The sequence below is a fragment of the Schistocerca cancellata genome, chromosome 6, assembly GCF_023864275.1.
Source record: "Schistocerca cancellata isolate TAMUIC-IGC-003103 chromosome 6, iqSchCanc2.1, whole genome shotgun sequence".
In the NCBI taxonomy this organism is placed as follows: Eukaryota; Metazoa; Arthropoda; class Insecta; order Orthoptera; family Acrididae; genus Schistocerca; species Schistocerca cancellata.
Window position 1 is genome coordinate 112,172,961 of NC_064631.1, and position 6,652 is coordinate 112,179,612.

A 6,652-nucleotide genomic window follows, 5' to 3' on the forward strand; every position below is an offset into this window, starting at 1 on the left:
ATCGCATCGGGCATTGGCGATCGAGATAGATAGCCATATACCACTGTACTGTATTTACGGCACTTCTTTTGCATTCACCATATAAGAGTAGTACCGGGTGATAAAAAAGTCACTACAAATTTGAAAAGTTAATAAACCTCGGAATAATGAAGATAGAGAGGTAAAAATTGACACACATGCTTGGAATGATATGGGCTTTTATCAGAGCCAAAATAAAATAAAATAAAATAAAACCAATCTTGCTAGGCGCGTGAAAGATCTCTTGCCCGCGTCGTTTGGTGATGATCGTGTGCTCAGCCGCCACTTTCGTCATGCTTGGCCTCCCAGGTCCCCAGACCTCAGCCCGTGCGATTATTGGCTTCGGGGTTAGCTGAAGTCGCAAGTGTATCGTGATCGACCGACATCTCTAGGGATGCTGAAAGACAACATCCGACGCCAATGCCTCACCGTAACTCCGGCCATGCTTTACAGTGGAGTTCACTAGATTATTCCTCGACTACAGCTATTGTTGAGGAATGATGTTGGACATATTGAGCATTTCCTGTAAAGAACATCATCTTTGCTTTTTCTTACCTTGTTATGTTAATTATTGCTATTCTGATCAGATGAAGCGCCATCTGTCGGACATTTTTTGAACTTTTGTATTTTTTTGGTTGTAATAAAATCCCATGTCATTCCAAGCATGTGTGTCAATTTGTACCTCTCTATCTACATTATTCCGTGATTTATTCAGTTTTCAAATTTATACTGACTTTTTGATCACCCGGTATACCCAATTTCTCCTCATTGATGTACATGTCTGTACGCAATGCTGAAGCAGAAAAGAGCGGTCTGTAGTGCAGACAAGTAAACAGGCAAATGTCTTGACATTCTGTCCCAGCGTAGCACGAGAACTCTGCTTGGTGGTGTTTGCATCGCTGATACCCATTCCGGCTACCGTGCTTTCAAATTCTAGGATATTCCTCGGAATTTTTACGACATATTTCAATGTCAAAGTTAATAAACACTATATTTCAGTAATTGGCTTCTCAAGAGCTATCGGATGCAGTTATAAAAAATATACGGTTCCACTAAAGAAAGGTACTTGCATCAGCATCTCCGTTGATACCAGCGTTAAGAAAATTAACAAAAAAAAAAAAAGGACGTGACGCTCTAACATTTGTCAAAATCCGCTTTCGATATGTGTAACCGTTCGCGAGATAACGTCTTATGTGACTCACCCTGTGTATATATGTGCAAGATGTTCAAAAAAGTACCGAGTACTTTGAGAGGTTGTAGCACTTATCGAAGCAAGAAAAATAAGGCCAATAAACATGGATCCAGAAATGAATACTTTCTGAGATAAGTCCAACAAACATGGATCCAGAAACTCAAATTTTCTGTGATAAACATGTGTTTACAGTAGGTGTTCAACATGGCGTCCATTCATGACAGTGCACCCCATTGCACTCCGGTGTAAGCAATAATGCACCCTTTGCCGGCCGGAGTGGCTGAGCGGTTCTAGGCGCTATAGTCTGGAACCGCGCGACCGCTACGGTCGTAGGTTCGAACCCTGCCTCGGGGATGGATGTGTGTGATGTCCTCAGGTTAGTTAGGTTTAAGTAGTTCTACGTTCTAGGGGACTGATGACTTCAGATGTTAAGTCCCATAGTGCTCAGAGCCCCAAAATGCAACGTTTGAAGTATACTCAGTTGTTGTTGTACAGCTGGCACACATTGAAGATGGGACCCTGTAGTGTCCACACATTGTTGATTGTCATGGCGTAAACCAAGTCCTTCAAGTGTCCCCATAACCAAACGCCTAGGGGACTAAGACCTGGGGAAAGAGCAGGCCAAGTTGTGCCCTCCCCCCCCCCCCACCCCCCCACCCAATCTAGCGGTCCTGAAATGATGTCTGAATGTCTGTGTCAGATGTTTGCGCACGTTGTGACGAAAGTGTCCTGGTGCACCATCATGCATAAACTAAAATTGTATTCGTTGCGGCAGTGGCACAGCCTCCAGCAAGGAAGGCAATACATTAATGAGAAAGTCCAGATAATCTGCTCCAGTTAACCTTTGTGGTAAGATGTATGGCCCTATTAATTTATCACCAATTACACTTGCCCATACATCGATTGGGAACCGGTGTTGATGCCCTCTTTCCTGAATTGATTGGAGATCTACATCTGCCCATACATGTTGGTTATAGAAATTCACAACACCATCTCTTTTGAATCTTCTCTCATCGGTAAATAAAATCTTGGATGTGAACAGGGTATCTGCGGCACACTTTTGCTACAGCCACTGGCAGAACCACTGTCTGCCATGATGATCCTGTGGCCTTAGAACCTGAACACGTTGTAGATGCTACGGGTACATCAATTGTTCTTGAGGTACTCCCCCAGATAAGAGAGTGAGACATGCCTTCTGATGCTGCTAATCATCACACACTGGTCCCAGGGGTTTCTTCCACCAAACCTAGTGCACAGTCCCTGATGTCAGGTGTGTGAACTGTGCAGGGCGTTCCGCTGTCGTTTCTGAGGTGCAAGGTTATCTGTGTCCTTCAGACGCTGGAAAATTCTGCCAAACAGCTTAACAGAGGCACTCTGCGCTGCGAATGTTTTTCAGTGTAGAGACCATGGGCTCACAGGCTACGTCCACTTGCTAAACCATAACAGAATATCATATCTGTCATTTCACTTGTCAAGTAGTAGGCTTCCATTGCTAACAAGTGGTGGAAGAGAACAAATGCAAATGTACTACACCATTTGTATTTACAAACACGCAATAACAGTAAACACGTAAGTGAATCCACATTTGGAGGAAGGTAAAACACCATGATACGTACCAAGGGTTGACAGTGCTGCACAATAAGGCGAAAGCTAACTTATCTCTCAACACAGTTCTAACCACACAACTGACTGCAGACCACCTAATGGTAGCTAGAGTACTGTGAGTAAGACATTATAATACCCTGCTGGCACACTTTATGGAGCGCCAATGCAAGAGCTGTGCTAATATCCACACCCAAGCATCGCGCAGCCCTTCCTATAAACACGTATTTATCTCGGAAAGCATGCGTTTCCAGGCTCATGTGACGTATGTTTGTTGGACATATTTTTCTTGTTTCAGTGAGTACTACGACCTCTCAACATACGGGGAACATAACGGGAAAAATATGGTCGGAAGAACGCAAGGGAGAACACAATGAACGTATGAAGAGAATTTGGGAAGAACGAAGAAAGAAGAAGAAATCATGACTATTCAATTTCAATCGCGTTCTTAAAAGGGAATAATCGAAAATAATAATAATATATATGTGTGTGTAGGAGAGACATCACGTTGCACATTCCATTATAAATAAAACATTATACAGATGGAGTAATTGCAATATGCAGTGGAGAGGGAGTAGGTGCATAATGTAGCGACTAGATATAGGGGAGGTAATGATATCATAGTGCTTGAATAGTGGAATGATGCTTCATTCTAGAGAGACATGGTGACAAGACTAAATTGTCATATTCCTACTAGTTCTATGTGCATGAGAAAATGGTAATGCTATTTACATTTCACGTTATACGCACAAAATATACTATTTTTTCAAATTACCTGGCAGTATTTTTACAACACATTCCCAGGTATGCTGGCTACATAGGAATATAGGGTGATAGAAAGTTGATGACATGCACTATGTCCTCTTACCTCGAGTCGTTTTATTACTGTGGCATGTGATTTGTAAGATACCCTTTGTATTCTGAATGCTGTGGTATTCTCTCCCAATGCACGCAAGCTACAAGTCATATATATTTGGAATTTGTTTGGATCATTGAAAAGTGGCATGATTCCATAAATGAAAAGCGATCTCATGGATCATATGTTGATGCTACTACAGATGTAATCACGAGAAGTTCGCTAAAAGAGGATAAAACGGTTCTGTGCTCGAGATGGGTAGCATATATATTGTCTACATGATTTAGATTAACAAGTTATGCTATTGCTCAGTGTTTATCTAATTTTTGCCACAGTATATGATAAATTTAACAATTTGTTTCGATTGTTCTCCCTGGCAGTATCAGTGGTGGGAAATTTACAGCTTTTGACACATAAGCAATTACCTGTGTGGGAGGAGAGCGAGTGCGCATTGGAAGGAGATAGCCGGTGATGATGTAAGTGGGAATATCATATGTATCGAATTGCTGCTGTGTGGAAGGTTAGGCCCATCATTGCTGATTCTTCGGGGCCGCCAGCTATCATTATCTGTCAGCCAGGGAGCGCCTGTCACTGTCCTATAGTTTTAATGTTTAACATTTTACTACCATGGATTATAGTCTATTTTTTAAATAATCAAATACACTCTTTCTATAAAGTGGAATTTTTAAAAAGTTGTAGAAACACATTTTAGGCACTGTCTGCAACACACGATGGTTCGTAAAGCTGTTACTGCACGTGAAATGAAATGATCCTATGGCATTGTTGGCCGGGAGGCCTCATTCAGCGGAGTTCAGCCGCCATATTGCAACTCCTTTTTAGGTGACGCCACATCGGCGACTTGCAAGTCAATGATGATGAAAATGATGATGGACACACAACACCCAGTCCCCTGCCGGGAATCGAATTCGGGTCCCCTGTGTGGTAGGCGGTAACGCTACTGCTATGCTACGGAGGCAGACACTGCACATGATTAAGCTGTGTTTGACAGGTGAGGATCTAATGCAAACTATTATCTGTTTGTCTATAGTTTTAATTATTTAACATGGAAATCCATTACACAAACTCATACTGTTGGTTATTAAATAATATATTCTTTGACGTTCACTACAGAGCCTGCTTAAACATACTGAGGACCAATGTCTAGGTTGACTGTATTACTTTTTCATAATACTCGTCTTAGTTCTACTTAAAACGAAATCAAAGTCATCCATACATTATGATGACCCTGCAGTCTGGGATATAATTACCACATTCTTCCATACAGTCATGGGGGTGAGGCTGTACTGTTCAGATGGGAGCAGCGCCTCACATTTTATAGTCATTGGGACTCATACTTTAATAAATATATGCCGCCAAATTCCCTCCCTTAGTGTGCGATTAGGTGTGCAGCGTAAGACTACACACACAAGAAATCCATACATGTTGCTTGTCATTGCTGTATCTACTCCCACAACCTTCCTCTGGACATGGGGTACCAACATTATAGCACACACAAAATAGCGTAACTGGGCTAGGAGTTTACACTTGGATTGCAAGGACATTCAGCTTCATTTGATTGGACGTGTCATCATCATGGTATTTACGCAGCAGGTTTTGGTACTGGTACAAATAATCATCACCAAAAACCATTGTCTGTTGGTAGACATTCTGATCATATTGTTATGCTAAATTGCAAACCAGTGTTTGTCCTACACATACACATAAAGCTGACTCACATGGGATCTAAACCAGCATCTTTCAAAGAATTGCAGTAAATAATTGGGAGCAATAATTGATTATAAAACTATGCTCTGTATGTCTATAGTTTTAATTGTTTAATGTGGAAATCGATTGCACAAACTACCATACAGTGATGACGACAGTTCAGTTGTAGACTGTATCTTGGAGGAATTCTGTGTTGCATATATAGATAACTGTCTATTCATCATGTGCAAATTAATTTCAAAATCAGTATGCAATGCATATGGGTTACAATAATGTGGGTTGTAAGGTGGCAGAATAAATGACGGTCAGTTTCGCACGTTACATACGAACTTCATACTTTGCAATGGGAAGGTAAATATGACACTTAACTTAATTTGGGGGTAATGAGCAACTTTGCCTATCAGTATGTAATGCAAAAAGGGGTGACACTCAATTGACGGTACTAACACACCAATCCTATATAATGCATGTCTATGAGCAGAAGGTGGAACAAGCAGCGAGAGGAAATGTTTTGGTTTGGAAGCAAGGGCGGGCAGAGGCGAATGCCGCGCCACAGGGGGTACCACAGAAACCACTTAAGGTGAGAGTCAACGACCGACCGACCAGGTGACTCAGATGGGAGAGAGAGTAATGGGCTGGGCCACCAGGAGGAGGTCAGAAAAAGCTTTAGAAAACTGTTTCAGAATTCCAAATGGATACGAACAAAACCAGTGACGCAATCGATCACGTGAACTGTGAGTGGTACACCCGTGATATGTACATGTAACTTTTTAGGCGTCTGGAGTGGGCACAAAACGTCCGATTGGCGGAAAACGCACTGGGAAGGAGTAAAATACCGAGATTTCGACGCAGTTTAATGGAAGAACCCTTGTGATTGGTAGAGAGAGTTTCCACAAAATAAGAGGAACGCTCCTATTGGTCGAAAAAAGCCGTGACATGGAGAACGAGAGAACCCAAGTGGGGAGACAGTTCGGCTATGAGAAAGACAAGATGGAAATTTTCAGGGACTTTTCTCTGAACTGGCGCTTAGTGCAGAATGGGGCACATAATGCCCTGTACGACACAGAGGAGAAATTTGTGTGAACACTGCGTTCACAGCGGCTGACATCCTGCTAGAAATTAGGTGTAGCATCGTAGAGCTCCAACTGTGGAGAAACGAACCAGCCAGCTAGTTAATTGTTCTTGCGAGAAGTGAGAGGCCATTATAATATGCATGCTGCTCCAGCCATGCGCGTGTGTATCACCATAGTCTGAGACTA